The sequence below is a fragment of the Amia ocellicauda genome, chromosome 8 (genome assembly GCF_036373705.1).
Source record: "Amia ocellicauda isolate fAmiCal2 chromosome 8, fAmiCal2.hap1, whole genome shotgun sequence".
In the NCBI taxonomy this organism is placed as follows: domain Eukaryota; kingdom Metazoa; phylum Chordata; class Actinopteri; order Amiiformes; family Amiidae; genus Amia; species Amia ocellicauda.
Window position 1 is genome coordinate 9,196,019 of NC_089857.1, and position 15,351 is coordinate 9,211,369.

The 15,351-nt window shown below is 43.5% G+C and overlaps 9 non-coding genes and 4 pseudogenes across 9 annotated transcripts; all 13 read right to left on the reverse strand.

Annotated features, from left to right (window-relative positions):
- Positions 1–848: 848 nt before the first annotated feature.
- On the reverse strand, positions 849–957 carry LOC136757609 (uncharacterized; annotated as a pseudogene).
- A 1,066-nt stretch (positions 958–2,023) lies between these two features.
- On the reverse strand, positions 2,024–2,142 carry LOC136757143 (5S ribosomal RNA). Its single transcript, XR_010819184.1, has one exon. It is a non-coding gene; the product is annotated as a 5S ribosomal RNA (ribosomal RNA).
- Positions 2,143–3,211: 1,069 nt separating this feature from the next.
- LOC136758097 (5S ribosomal RNA) lies at positions 3,212–3,330 on the reverse strand. The gene has a single exon (XR_010819900.1). It is a non-coding gene; the product is annotated as a 5S ribosomal RNA (ribosomal RNA).
- A 1,066-nt stretch (positions 3,331–4,396) lies between these two features.
- Positions 4,397–4,515, reverse strand: LOC136758098 (5S ribosomal RNA). Its single transcript, XR_010819901.1, has one exon. It is a non-coding gene; the product is annotated as a 5S ribosomal RNA (ribosomal RNA).
- A 1,066-nt stretch (positions 4,516–5,581) lies between these two features.
- LOC136757610 (uncharacterized) lies at positions 5,582–5,690 on the reverse strand (annotated as a pseudogene).
- Positions 5,691–6,756: 1,066 nt separating this feature from the next.
- On the reverse strand, positions 6,757–6,875 carry LOC136758099 (5S ribosomal RNA). Its single transcript, XR_010819902.1, has one exon. It is a non-coding gene; the product is annotated as a 5S ribosomal RNA (ribosomal RNA).
- A 1,055-nt stretch (positions 6,876–7,930) lies between these two features.
- On the reverse strand, positions 7,931–8,039 carry LOC136757772 (uncharacterized; annotated as a pseudogene).
- Positions 8,040–9,094: 1,055 nt separating this feature from the next.
- On the reverse strand, positions 9,095–9,213 carry LOC136756098 (5S ribosomal RNA). The gene has a single exon (XR_010818201.1). It is a non-coding gene; the product is annotated as a 5S ribosomal RNA (ribosomal RNA).
- Positions 9,214–10,271: 1,058 nt separating this feature from the next.
- LOC136758100 (5S ribosomal RNA) lies at positions 10,272–10,390 on the reverse strand. Its single transcript, XR_010819903.1, has one exon. It is a non-coding gene; the product is annotated as a 5S ribosomal RNA (ribosomal RNA).
- A 1,066-nt stretch (positions 10,391–11,456) lies between these two features.
- On the reverse strand, positions 11,457–11,575 carry LOC136758101 (5S ribosomal RNA). The gene has a single exon (XR_010819904.1). It is a non-coding gene; the product is annotated as a 5S ribosomal RNA (ribosomal RNA).
- A 1,055-nt stretch (positions 11,576–12,630) lies between these two features.
- LOC136757745 (uncharacterized) lies at positions 12,631–12,739 on the reverse strand (annotated as a pseudogene).
- Positions 12,740–13,785: 1,046 nt separating this feature from the next.
- LOC136756428 (5S ribosomal RNA) lies at positions 13,786–13,904 on the reverse strand. Its single transcript, XR_010818513.1, has one exon. It is a non-coding gene; the product is annotated as a 5S ribosomal RNA (ribosomal RNA).
- A 1,066-nt stretch (positions 13,905–14,970) lies between these two features.
- On the reverse strand, positions 14,971–15,089 carry LOC136756187 (5S ribosomal RNA). Its single transcript, XR_010818287.1, has one exon. It is a non-coding gene; the product is annotated as a 5S ribosomal RNA (ribosomal RNA).
- Positions 15,090–15,351: the final 262 nt, after the last annotated feature.

Consider the following 15,351-nt stretch of genomic DNA (forward strand, 5'->3'; position numbering starts at 1 on the left):
ACATTCTCTTGATAAAACAGCTGTAATTGAGTGCCTGACACGCCAGTCAAGCGCAATCTTGAGAAGGTGTGCATTTCAGTAAGGATTTCAATTGACATGCAGTATGAAACTGAAAGGAGGTTGCATCACTATGATGCATAACATTGCATGTATTGTATTTTCAAGTGTGTGCATTCATCCTGTTGTCATTTTGCTTTGAAAGCAGAAGAATCATTCAACAGGTTGCTGAGACAAATGTAAACCAGTAAAACATATGAAGAGAAACAAACCTTGAATATAAGTTCAGTTGTTTAAACATTTGACAAACTATGGTGAGGGGGTAAGAAAACACACAAATCCAGCAGCTCCTGTATTTCAATACACCAGAACCCAATATTATTGGCGAGTCGGGTAGTCCATCATCACAGTTCGAGGGCAGGCATCATTTCAGTAATTTCATCCCGTTGCATTCACATCCGTGCCTTGAATGAGATTGAATGTGATCTTTGCTCTCAAGTATGTTCCCAAGTTTTACACTTTCGTGCTTTGCATGAATGGGAATGGAACCGTGTGTGTTGAATGAGGCTCCTTGTGAGCACTGAACTTTGTCCGGTGGAGTTCCTTTTTGTGTTGCTGTAATTGTGTCATTTCTCGATGAGAAAGATTAGGCAACATTTAGTCACTTCTAGCCATGATGCTCAATTTATTTACGAATGTACCCTAGTTACTAGGGACCGTTTACGTTGGAGAACAAGATCTATTGTATGCCTGTGTATTTGGGGAAGTCAAATCTGAAATAATGATGAAATTGCGTGTATCCAAAGTTAAAACTCGTGATTTGTCGCCCTCTGGTGTGTAAAAGATGCAAAAGCTTACAGCACCTGGTATTCCCAGGCGGTCTCCCATCCAAGTACTGACCAGGCCCGAGCCTGCTTAGCTTCCGAGATCGGGCGTATTCAGGCTAGTATGGCCGTAAGCCAGGGAAGCTGTCCCTGACGCTCTACTTAAAGGGAAGGCAATATCCGTTTCTGCCGCTCATACTTGCAGTTGAACTGTCTCTCTACTCTAAAGCCCGGGACACACCAGCGCGCTGCAGCCAGTCCCTTCTTACATGCCACGTTGTGGCAACATTGTGGGAACGTTGTGCGTTAGCTGGGGTGCCACACCAGACCGGAACTATATATTACAAAACGAACACATTGTCTTGATAAAACAGCTGTAATTGCGTGCCTGACACGCCAGTCAAGCGCAATCTTGAGAAGGTGTGCATTTCAGTAAGGATTTCAATTGACATGCAGTATGAAACTGAAAGGAGGTTGCATCACTATGATGCATAACATTGCATGTATTGTATTTTCAAGTGTGTGCATTCATCCTGTTGTCATTTTGTTTTGAAAGCAGAAGAATCATTCAACAGGTTGCTGAGACAAATGTAAACCAGTAAAACATATGAAGAGAAACATACCTTGAATATAAGTTCAGTTGTTTAAACATTTGACAAACTATGGTGAGGGGGTAAGAAAACACACAAATCCAGCAGCTCCTGTATTTCAATACACCAGAACCCAATATTATTGGCGAGTCGGGTAGTCCATCATCACAGTTCGAGGGCAGGCATCATTTCAGTAATTTCATCCCGTTGCATTCACATCCGTGCCTTGAATGAGATTGAATGTGATCTTTGCTCTCAAGTATGTTCCCAAGTTTTACACTTTCGTGCTTTGCATGAATGGGAATGGAACCATGTGTGTTGAATGAGGCTCCTTGTGAGCACTGAACTTTGTCCGGTGGAGTTCCTTTTTGTGTTGCTGTAATTGTGTCATTTCTCGATGAGAAAGATTAGGCAACATTTAGTCACTTCTAGCCATGATGCTCAATTTATTTATGAATGTACCCTAGTTACTAGGGACCGTTTACGTTGGAGAACAAGATCTATTGTATGCCTGTGTATTTGGGGAAGTCAAATCTGAAATAATGATGAAATTGCGTGTATCCAAAGTTAAAACTCGTGATTTGTCGCCCTCTGGTGTGTAAAAGATGCAAAAGCTTACAGCACCTCGTATTCCCAGTCGGTCTCCCATCCAAGTACTGACCAGGCCCGAGCCTGCTTAGCTTCCGAGATCGGACGAGATCGGGCGTATTCAGGCTAGTATGGCCGTAAGCCAGGGAGGCTGTCCCTGACGCTCTACTTAAAGGGAAGGCAATATCCGTTTCTGCCGTTCATACTTACAGTTGAACTGTCTCTCTACTCTAAAGCCCGGGACACACCAGCGCACCGCAGACAGTCCCTGCTAACACGCCACGTTGTGGCAACATTGTGGCAACGTTGTGCGTTAGCTGGGGTGCCACACCAGACCGGAACTATATATTACAAAACGAACACATTGTCTTGATAAAACAGCTGTAATTGAGTGCCTGACACGCCAGTCAAGCGCAATCTTGAGAAGGTGTGCATTTCAGTAAGGATTTCAATTGACATGCAGTATGAAACTGAAAGGAGGTTGCATCACTATGATGCATAACATTGCATGTATTGTATTTTCAAGTGTGTGCATTCATCCTGTTGTCATTTTGTTTTGAAAGTAGAAGAATCATTTTTGCTGAGGTTGCTGAGACAAATGTAAACCAGTAAAACATATGAAGAGAAACAAACCTTGAATATAAGTTCAGTTGTTTAAACATTTGACAAACTATGGTGAGGGGGTAAGAAAACACACAAATCCAGCAGCTCCTGTATTTCAATACACCAGAACCCAATATTATTGGCGAGTCGGGTAGTCCATCATCACAGTTCGAGGGCAGGCATCATTTCAGTAATTTCATCCCGTTGCATTCACATCCGTGCCTTGAATGAGATTGAATGTGATCTTTGCTCTCAAGTATGTTCCCAAGTTTTACACTTTCGTGCTTTGCATGAATGGGAATGGAACCGTGTGTGTTGAATGAAGCTCCTTGTGAGCACTGAACTTTGTCCGGTGGAGTTCCTTTTTGTGTTGCTGTAATTGTGTCATTTCTCGATGAGAAAGATTAGGCAACATTTAGTCACTTCTAGCCATGATGCTCAATTTATTTACGAATGTACCCTAGTTACTAGGGACCGTTTACGTTGGAGAACAAGATCTATTGTATGCCTGTGTATTTGGGGAAGTCAAATCTGAAATAATGATGAAATTGCGTGTATCCAAAGTTAAAACTTGTGATTTGTCGCCCTCTGGTGTGTAAAAGTTGCAAAAGCTTACAGCACCTGGTATTCCCAGGCGGTCTCCCATCCAAGTACTGACCAGGCCCGAGCCTGCTTAGCTTCCGAGATCGGACGAGATCGGGCGTATTCAGGCTAGTATGGCCGTAAGCCAGGGAGGCTGTCCCTGACGCTCTACTTAAAGGGAAGGCAATATCCGTTTCTGCCGTTCATACTTACAGTTGAACTGTCTCTCTACTCTAAAGCCCGGGACACACCAGCGCGCCGCAGACAGTCCCTGCTAACACGCCACGTTGTGGCAACATTGTGGCAACGTTGTGCGTTAGCTGGGGTGCCACACCAGACCGGAACTATATATTACAAAACGAACACATTCTCTTGATAAAACAGCTGTAATTGAGTGCCTGACACGCCAGTCAAGCGCAATCTTGAGAAGGTGTGCATTTCAGTAAGGATTTCAATTGACATGCAGTATGAAACTGAAAGGAGGTTGCATCACTATGATGCATAACATTGCATGTATTGTATTTTCAAGTGTGTGCATTCATCCTGTTGTCATTTTGTTTTGAAAGCAGAAGAATCATTCAACAGGTTGCTGAGACAAATGTAAACCAGTAAAACATATGAAGAGAAACAAACCTTGAATATAAGTTCAGTTGTTTAAACATTTGACAAACTATGGTGAGGGGGTAAGAAAACACACAAATCCAGCAGCTCCTGTATTTCAATACACCAGAACCCAATATTATTGGCGAGTCGGGTAGTCCATCATCACAGTTCGAGGGCAGGCATCATTTCAGTAATTTCATCCCGTTGCATTCACATCCGTGCCTTGAATGAGATTGAATGTGATCTTTGCTCTCAAGTATGTTCCCAAGTTTTACACTTTCGTGCTTTGCATGAATGGGAATGGAACCGTGTGTGTTGAATGAAGCTCCTTGTGAGCACTGAACATTGTCCGGTGGAGTTCCTTTTTGTGTTGCTGTAATTGTGTCATTTCTCGATGAGAAAGATTAGGCAACATTTAGTCACTTCTAGCCATGATGCTCAATTTATTTACGAATGTACCCTAGTTACTAGGGACCGTTTACGTTGGAGAACAAGATCTATTGTATGCCTGTGTATTTGGGGAAGTCAAATCTGAAATAATGATGAAATTGCGTGTATCCAAAGTTAAAACTCGTGATTTGTCGCCCTCTGGTGTGTAAAAGATGCAAAAGCTTACAGCACCTGGTATTCCCAGGCGGTCTCCCATCCAAGTACTGACCAGGCCCGAGCCTGCTTAGCTTCCGAGATCGGACGAGATCGGGCGTATTCAGGCTAGTATGGCCGTAAGCCAGGGAGGCTGTCCCTGACGCTCTACTTAAAGGGAAGGCAATATCCGTTTCTGCCGTTCATACTTGCAGTTGAACTGTCTCTCTACTCTAAAGCCCGGGACACACCAGCGCGCCGCAGACAGTCCCTGCTAACACGCCACGTTGTGGCAACATTGTGGCAACGTTGTGCGTTAGCTGGGGTGCCACACCAGACCGGAACTATATATTACAAAACGAACACATTCTCTTGATAAAACAGCTGTAATTGAGTGCCTGACACGCCAGTCAAGCGCAATCTTGAGAAGGTGTGCATTTCAGTAAGGATTTCAATTGACATGCAGTATGAAACTGAAAGGAGGTTGCATCACTATGATGCATAACATTGCATGTATTGTATTTTCAAGTGTGTGCATTCATCCTGTTGTCATTTTGTTTTGAAAGCAGAAGAATCATTCAACAGGTTGCTGAGACAAATGTAAACCAGTAAAACATATGAAGAGAAACAAACCTTGAATATAAGTTCAGTTGTTTAAACATTTGACAAACTATGGTGAGGGGGTAAGAAAACACACAAATCCAGCAGCTCCTGTATTTCAATACACCAGAACCCAATATTATTGGCGAGTCGGGTAGTCCATCATCACAGTTCGAGGGCAGGCATCATTTCAGTAATTTCATCCCGTTGCATTCACATCCGTGCCTTGAATGAGATTGAATGTGATCTTTGCTCTCAAGTATGTTCCCAAGTTTTACACTTTCGTGCTTTGCATGAATGGGAATGGAACCGTGTGTGTTGAATGAGGCTCCTTGTGAGCACTGAACTTTGTCCGGTGGAGTTCCTTTTTGTGTTGCTGTAATTGTGTCATTTCTCGATGAGAAAGATTAGGCAACATTTAGTCACTTCTAGCCATGATGCTCAATTTATTTACGAATGTACCCTAGTTACTAGGGACCGTTTACGTTGGAGAACAAGATCTATTGTATGCCTGTGTATTTGGGGAAGTCAAATCTGAAATAATGATGAAATTGCGTGTATCCAAAGTTAAAACTCGTGATTTGTCGCCCTCTGGTGTGTAAAAGATGCAAAAGCTTACAGCACCTGGTATTCCCAGGCGGTCTCCCATCCAAGTACTGACCAGGCCCGAGCCTGCTTAGCTTCCGAGATCGGGCGTATTCAGGCTAGTATGGCCGTAAGCCAGGGAAGCTGTCCCTGACGCTCTACTTAAAGGGAAGGCAATATCCGTTTCTGCCGCTCATACTTGCAGTTGAACTGTCTCTCTACTCTAAAGCCCGGGACACACCAGCGCGCTGCAGCCAGTCCCTTCTTACATGCCACGTTGTGGCAACATTGTGGCAACGTTGTGCGTTAGCTGGGGTGCCACACCAGACCGGAACTATATATTACAAAACGAACACATTGTCTTGATAAAACAGCTGTAATTGCGTGCCTGACACGCCAGTCAAGCGCAATCTTGAGAAGGTGTGCATTTCAGTAAGGATTTCAATTGACATGCAGTATGAAACTGAAAGGAGGTTGCATCACTATGATGCATAACATTGCATGTATTGTATTTTCAAGTGTGTGCATTCATCCTGTTGTCATTTTGTTTTGAAAGCAGAAGAATCATTCAACAGGTTGCTGAGACAAATGTAAACCAGTAAAACATATGAAGAGAAACATACCTTGAATATAAGTTCAGTTGTTTAAACATTTGACAAACTATGGTGAGGGGGTAAGAAAACACACAAATCCAGCAGCTCCTGTATTTCAATACACCAGAACCCAATATTATTGGCGAGTCGGGTAGTCCATCATCACAGTTCGAGGGCAGGCATCATTTCAGTAATTTCATCCCGTTGCATTCACATCCGTGCCTTGAATGAGATTGAATGTGATCTTTGCTCTCAAGTATGTTCCCAAGTTTTACACTTTCGTGCTTTGCATGAATGGGAATGGAACCGTGTGTGTTGAATGAGGCTCCTTGTGAGCACTGAACTTTGTCCGGTGGAGTTCCTTTTTGTGTTGCTGTAATTGTGTCATTTCTCGATGAGAAAGATTAGGCAACATTTAGTCACTTCTAGCCATGATGCTCAATTTATTTACGAATGTACCCTAGTTACTAGGGACCGTTTACGTTGGAGAACAAGATCTATTGTATGCCTGTGTATTTGGGGAAGTCAAATCTGAAATAATGATGAAATTGCGTGTATCCAAAGTTAAAACTCGTGATTTGTCGCCCTCTGGTGTGTAAAAGATGCAAAAGCTTACAGCACCTGGTATTCCCAGGCGGTCTCCCATCCAAGTACTGACCAGGCCCGAGCCTGCTTAGCTTCCGAGATCGGACGAGATCGGGCGTATTCAGGCTAGTATGGCCGTAAGCCAGGGAAGCTGTCCCTGACGCTCTACTTAAAGGGAAGGCAATATCCGTTTCTGCCGCTCATACTTGCAGTTGAACTGTCTCTCTACTCTAAAGTCCGGGACACACCAGCGCGCCGCAGACAGTCCCTGCTAACACGAAACGTTGTGGCAACGTTGTGCGTTAGCTGGGGTGCCACACCAGACCGGAACTATATTTTACAAAACGAACACATTGTCTTGATAATACAGCTGTAATTGAGTGCCTGACACGCCAGTCAAGCGCAATCTTGAGAAGGTGTGCATTTCAGTAAGGATTTCAATTGACATGCAGTATGAAACTGAAAGGAGGTTGCATCACTATGATGCATAACATTGCATGTATTGTATTTTCAAGTGTGTGCATTCATCCTGTTGTCATTTTGTTTTGAAAGCAGAAGAATCATTCAACAGGTTGCTGAGACAAATGTAAACCAGTAAAACATATGAAGAGAAACAAACCTTGAATATAAGTTCAGTTGTTTAAACATTTGACAAACTATGGTGAGGGGGTAAGAAAACACACAAATCCAGCAGCTCCTGTATTTCAATACACCAGAACCCAATATTATTGGCGAGTCGGGTAGTCCATCATCACAGTTCGAGGGCAGGCATCATTTCAGTAATTTCATCCCGTTGCATTCACATCCGTGCCTTGAATGAGATTGAATGTGATCATTGCTCTCAAGTATGTTCCCAAGTTTTACACTTTCGTGCTTTGCATGAATGGGAATGGAACCGTGTGTGTTGAATGAGGCTCCTTGTGAGCACTGAACATTGTCCGGTGGAGTTCCTTTTTGTGTTGCTGTAATTGTGTCATTTCTCGATGAGAAAGATTAGGCAACATTTAGTCACTTCTAGCCATGATGCTCAATTTATTTACAAATGTACACTAGTTACTAGGGACCGTTTACGTTGGAGAACAAGATCTATTGTATGCCTGTGTATTTGGGGAAGTCAAATCTGAAATAATGATGAAATTGCGTGTATCCAAAGTTAAAACTCGTGATTTGTCGCCCTTTGGTGTGTAAAAGATGCAAAAGCTTACAGCACCTGGTATTCCCAGGCTGTCTCCCATCCAAGTACTGACCAGGCACGAGCCTGCTTAGCTTCCGAGATCGGGCGTATTCAGGCTAGTATGGCCGTAAGCCAGGAAGGCTGTCCCTGACGCTCTACTTAAAGGGAAGGCAATATCCGTTTCTGCCGCTCATACTTGCAGTTGAACTGTCTCTCTACTCTAAAGTCCGGGACACACCAGCACGCCGCAGACAGTCCCTGCTAACACGAAACGTTGTGGCAACGTTGTGCGTTAGCTGGGGTGCCACACCAGACCGGAACTATATATTACAAAACGAACACATTGTCTTGATAAAACAGCTGTAATTGAGTGCCTGACACGCCAGTCAAGCGCAATCTTGAGAAGGTGTGCATTTCAGTAAGGATTTCAATTGACATGCAGTATGAAACTGAAAGGAGGTTGCATCACTATGATGCATAACATTGCATGTATTGTATTTTCAAGTGTGTGCATTCATCCTGTTGTCATTTTGTTTTGAAAGCAGAAGAATCATTCAACAGGTTGCTGAGACAAATGTAAACCAGTAAAACATATGAAGAGAAACAAACCTTGAATATAAGTTCAGTTGTTTAAACATTTGACAAACTATCGTGAGGGGGTAAGAAAACACACAAATCCAGCAGCTCCTGTATTTCAATACACCAGAACCCAATATTATTGGCGAGTCGGGTAGTCCATCTTCACAGTTCGAGGGCAGGCATCATTTCAGTAATTTCATCCCGTTGCATTCACATCCGTGCCTTGAATGAGATTGAATGTGATCTTTGCTCTCAAGTATGTTCCCAAGTTTTACACTTTCGTGCTTTGCATGAATGGGAATGGAACCGTGTGTGTTGAATGAGGCTCCTTGTGAGCACTGAACTTTGTCCGGTGGAGTTCCTTTTTGTGTTGCTGTAATTGTGTCATTTCTCGATGAGAAAGATTAGGCAACATTTAGTCACTTCTAGCCATGATGCTCAATTTATTTACGAATGTACCCTAGTTACTAGGGACCGTTTACGTTGGAGAACAAGATCTATTGTATGCCTGTGTATTTGGGGAAGTCAAATCTGAAATAATGATGAAATTGCGTGTATCCAAAGTTAAAACTCGTGATTTGTCGCCCTCTGGTGTGTAAAAGATGCAAAAGCTTACAGCACCTGGTATTCCCAGGCAGTCTCCCATCCAAGTACTGACCAGGCCCGAGCCTGCTTAGCTTCCGAGATCGGACGAGATCGGGCGTTTTCAGGCTAGTATGGCCGTAAGCCAGGGAGGCTGTCCCTGACGCTCTACTTAAAGGGAAGGCAATATCCGTTTCTGCCGCTCATACTTGCAGTTGAACTGTCTCTCTACTCTAAAGTCCGGGACACACCAGCGCGCCGCAGACAGTCCCTGCTAACACGAAACGTTGTGGCAACGTTGTGCGTTAGCTGGGGTGCCACACCAGACCGGAACTATATTTTACAAAACGAACACATTGTCTTGATAATACAGCTGTAATTGAGTGCCTGACACGCCAGTCAAGCGCAATCTTGAGAAGGTGTGCATTTCAATAAGGATTTCAATTGACATGCAGTATGAAACTGAAAGGAGGTTGCATCACTATGATGCATAACATTGCATGTATTGTATTTTCAAGTGTGTGCATTCATCCTGTTGTCATTTTGTTTTGAAAGCAGAAGAATCATTTTTGCTGAGGTTGCTGAGACAAATGTAAACCAGTAAAACATATGAAGAGAAACAAACCTTGAATATAAGTTCAGTTGTTTAAACATTTGACAAACTATGGTGAGGGGGTAAGAAAACACACAAATCCAGCAGCTCCTGTATTTCAATACACCGGAACCCAATATTATTGGCGAGTCGGGTAGTCCATCATCACAGTTCGAGGGCAGGCATCATTTCAGTAATTTCATCCCGTTGCATTCACATCCGTGCCTTGAATGAGATTGAATGTGATCTTTGCTCTCAAGTATGTTCCCAAGTTTTACACTTTCGTGCTTTGCATGAATGGGAATGGAACCGTGTGTGTTGAATGAGGCTCCTTGTGAGCACTGAACTTTGTCCGGTGGAGTTCCTTTTTGTGTTGCTGTAATTGTGTCATTTCTCGATGAGAAAGATTAGGCAACATTTAGTCACTTCTAGCCATGATGCTCAATTTATTTACGAATGTACCCTAGTTACTAGGGACCGTTTACGTTGGAGAACAAGATCTATTGTATGCCTGTGTATTTGGGGAAGTCAAATCTGAAATAATGATGAAATTGCGTGTATCCAAAGTTAAAACTCGTGATTTGTCGCCCTCTGGTGTGTAAAAGATGCAAAAGCTTACAGCACCTGGTATTCCCAGGCGGTCTCCCATCCAAGTACTGACCAGGCCCGAGCCTGCTTAGCTTCCGAGATCGGACGAGATCGGGCGTATTCAGGCTAGTATGGCCGTAAGCCAGGGAGGCTGTCCCTGACGCTCTACTTATAGGGAAGGCAATATCCGTTTCTGCCGTTCATACTTACAGTTGAACTGTCTCTCTACTCTAAAGCCCGGGACACACCAGCGCGCCGCAGACAGTCCCTGCTAACACGCCACGTTGTGGCAACATTGTGGCAACGTTGTGCGTTAGCTGGGGTGCCACACCAGACCGGAACTATATATTACAAAACGAACACATTGTCTTGATAAAACAGCTGTAATTGAGTGCCTGACACGCCAGTCAAGCGCAATCTTGAGAAGGTGTGCATTTCAGTAAGGATTTTAATTGACATGCTGTATGAAACTGAAAGGAGGTTGCATCACTATGATGCATAACATTGCATGTATTGTATTTTCAAGTGTGTGCATTCATCCTGTTGTCATTTTGTTTTGAAAGCAGAAGAATCATTCAACAGGTTGCTGAGACAAATGTAAACCAGTAAAACATATGAAGAGAAACAAACCTTGAATATAAGTTCAGTTGTTTAAACATTTGACAAACTATGGTGAGGGGGTAAGAAAACACACAAATCCAGCAGCTCCTGTATTTCAATACACCAGAACCCAATATTATTGGCGAGTCGGGTAGTCCATCATCACAGTTCGAGGGCAGGCATCATTTCAGTAATTTCATCCCGTTGCATTCACATCCGTGCCTTGAATGAGATTGAATGTGATCTTTGCTCTCAAGTATGTTCCCAAGTTTTACACTTTCGTGCTTTGTATGAATGGGAATGGAACCGTGTGTGTTGAATGAGGCTCCTTGTGAGCACTGAACTTTGTCCGGTGGAGTTCCTTTTTGTGTTGCTGTAATTGTGTCATTTCTCGATGAGAAAGATTAGGCAACATTTAGTCACTTCTAGCCATGATGCTCAATTTATTTACGAATGTACCCTAGTTACTAGGGACCGTTTACGTTGGAGAACAAGATCTATTGTATGCCTGTGTATTTGGGGAAGTCAAATCTGAAATAATGATGAAATTGCGTGTATCCAAAGTTAAAACTCGTGATTTGTCGCCCTCTGGTGTGTAAAAGATGCAAAAGCTTACAGCACCTGGTATTCCCAGGCGGTCTCCCATCCAAGTACTGACCAGGCCCGAGCCTGCTTAGCTTCCGAGATCGGACGAGATCGGGCGTATTCAGGCTAGTATGGCCGTAAGCCAGGGAGGCTGTCCCTTACGCTCTACTTAAAGGGAAGGCAATATCCGTTTCTGCCGCTCATACTTGCAGTTGAACTGTCTCTCTACTCTAAAGTCCGGGACACACCAGCGCGCCGCAGACAGTCCCTGCTAACACGAAACGTTGTGGCAACGTTGTGCGTTAGCTGGGGTGCCACACCAGACCGGAACTATATTTTACAAAACGAACACATTGTCTTGATAATACAGCTGTAATTGAGTGCCTGACACGCCAGTCAAGCGCAATCTTGAGAAGTTGTGCATTTCAGTAAGGATTTCAATTGACATGCAGTATGAAACTGAAAGGAGGTTGCATCACTATGATGCATAACATTGCATGTATTGTATTTTCAAGTGTGTGCATTCATCCTGTTGTCATTTTGTTTTGAAAGCAGAAGAATCATTCAACAGGTTGCTGAGACAAATGTAAACCAGTAAAACATATGAAGAGAAACAAACCTTGAATATAAGTTCAGTTGTTTAAACATTTGACAAACTATGGTGAGGGGGTAAGAAAACACACAAATCCAGCAGCTCCTGTATTTCAATACACCAGAACCCAATATTATTGGCGAGTCGGGTAGTCCATCATCACAGTTCGAGGGCAGGCATCATTTCAGTAATTTCATCCCGTTGCATTCACATCCGTGCCTTGAATGAGATTGAATGTGATCTTTGCTCTCAAGTATGTTCCCAAGTTTTACACTTTCGTGCTTTGTATGAATGGGAATGGAACCGTGTGTGTTGAATGAGGCTCCTTGTGAGCACTGAACTTTGTCCGGTGGAGTTCCTTTTTGTGTTGCTGTAATTGTGTCATTTCTCGATGAGAAAGATTAGGCAACATTTAGTCACTTCTAGCCATGATGCTCAATTTATTTACAAATGTACACTAGTTAATAGGGACCGTTTACGTTGGAGAACAAGATCTATTGTATGCCTGTGTATTTGGGGAAGTCAAATCTGAAATAATGATGAAATTGCGTGTATCCAAAGTTAAAACTCGTGATTTGTCGCCCTCTGGTGTGTAAAAGATGCAAAAGCTTACAGCACCTGGTATTCCCAGGCGGTCTCCCATCCAAGTACTGACCAGGCCCGAGCCTGCTTAGCTTCTGAGATCGGACGTATTCAGGCTAGTATGGCCGTAAGCTGTCCCTGACGCTCTACTTAAAGGGAAGGCAATATCCGTTTCTGCCGCTCATACTTGCAGTTGAACTGTCTCTCTACTCTAAAGTCCGGGACACACCAGCGCGCCGCAGACAGTCCCTGCTAACACGAAACGTTGTGGCAACATTGTGCGTTAGCTGGGGTGCCACACCAGACCGGAACTATATTTTACAAAACGAACACATTGTCTTGATAATACAGCTGTAATTGAGTGCCTGACACGCCAGTCAAGCGCAATCTTGAGAAGGTGTGCATTTCAGTAAGGATTTCAATTGACATGCAGTATGAAACTGAAAGGAGGTTGCATCACTATGATGCATAACATTGCATGTATTGTATTTTCAAGTGTGTGCATTCATCCTGTTGTCATTTTGTTTTGAAAGCAGAAGAATCATTCAACAGGTTGCTGAGACAAATGTAAACCAGTGAAACATATGAAGAGAAACAAACCTTGAATATAAGTTCAGTTGTTTAAACATTTGACAAACTATGGTGAGGGGGTAAGAAAACACACAAATCCAGCAGCTCCTGTATTTCAATACACCAGAACCCAATATTATTGGCGAGTCGGGTAGTCCATCATCACAGTTCGAGGGCAGGCATCATTTCAGTAATTTCATCCCGTTGCATTCACATCCGTGCCTTGAATGAGATTGAATGTGATCTTTGCTCTCAAGTATGTTCCCAAGTTTTACACTTTCGTGCTTTGCATGAATGGGAATGGAACCGTGTGTGTTGAATGAGGCTCCTTGTGAGCACTGAACTTTGTCCGGTGGAGTTCCTTTTTGTGTTGCTGTAATTGTGTCATTTCTCGATGAGAAAGATTAGGCAACATTTAGTCACTTCTAGCCATGATGCTCAATTTATTTACGAATGTACCCTAGTTACTAGGGACCGTTTACGTTGGAGAACAAGATCTATTGTATGCCTGTGTATTTGGGGAAGTCAAATCTGAAATAATGATGAAATTGCGTGTATCCAAAGTTAAAACTCGTGATTTGTCGCCCTCTGGTGTGTAAAAGATGCAAAAGCTTACAGCACCTGGTATTCCCAGGCAGTCTCCCATCCAAGTACTGACCAGGCCCGAGCCTGCTTAGCTTCCGAGATCGGACGAGATCGGGCGTATTCAGGCTAGTATGGCCGTAAGCCAGGAAGGCTGTCCCTGACGCTCTACTTAAAGGGAAGGCAATATCCGTTTCTGCCGTTCATACTTACAGTTGAACTGTCTCTCTACTCTAAAGCCCGGGACACACCAGCGCGCCGCAGACAGTCCCTGCTAACACGCCACGTTGTGGCAACATTGTGGCAACGTTGTGCGTTAGCTGGGGTGCCACACCAGACCGGAACTATATTTTACAAAACGAACACATTGTCTTGATAAAACAGCTGTAATTGAGTGCCTGACACGCCAGTCAAGCACAATCTTGAGAAGGTGTGCATTTCAGTAAGGATTTCAATTGACATGCTGTATGAAACTGAAAGGAGGTTGCATCACTATGATGCATAACATTGCATGTATTGTATTTTCAAGTGTGTGCATTCATCCTGTTGTCATTTTGTTTTGAAAGCAGAAGAATCATTCAACAGGTTGCTGAGACAAATGTAAACCAGTAAAACATATGAAGAGAAACAAACCTTGAATATAAGTTCAGTTGTTTAAACATTTGACAAACTATGGTGAGGGGGTAAGAAAACACACAAATCCAGCGGCTCCTGTATTTCAATACACCAGAACCCAATATTATTGGTGAGTCGGGTAGTCCATCATCACAGTTCGAGGGCAGGCATCATTTCAGTAATTTCATCCCGTTGCATTCACATCCGTGCCTTGAATGAGATTGAATGTGATCTTTGCTCTCAAGTATGTTCCCAAGTTTTACACTTTCGTGCTTTGCATGAATGGGAATGGAACCGTGTGTGTTGAATGAGGCTCCTTGTGAGCACTGAACTTTGTCCAGTGGAGTTCCTTTTTGTGTTGCTGTAATTGTGTCATTTCTCGATGAGAAAGATTAGGCAACATTTAGTCACTTCTAGCCATGATGCTCAATTTATTTACGAATGTACCCTAGTTACTAGGGACCGTTTACGTTGGAGAACAAGATCTATTGTATGCCTGTGTATTTGGGGAAGTCAAATCTGAAATAATGATGAAATTGCGTGTATCCAAAGTTAAAACTCGTGATTTGTCGCCCTCTGGTGTGTAAAAGATGCAGAAGCTTACAGCACCTGGTATTCCCAGGCGGTCTCCCATCCAAGTACTGACCAGGCCCGAGCCTGCTTGGCTTCCGAGATCGGACGAGATCGGGCGTATTCAGGCTAGTATGGCCGTAAGCCAGGGAGGCTTTCCCTGACGCTCTACTTAAAGGGAAGGCAATATCCGTTTCTGCCGCTCATACTTGCAGTTGAACTGTCTCTCTACTCTAAAGTCCGGGACACACCAGCGCGCCGCAGACAGTCCCTGCTAACACGAAACGTTGTGGCAACGTTGTGCGTTAGCTGGGGTGCCACACCAGACCGGAACTATATTTTACAAAACGAACACATTGTCTTGATAATACAGCTGTAATTGAGTGCCTGACACGCCAGTCAAGCGCA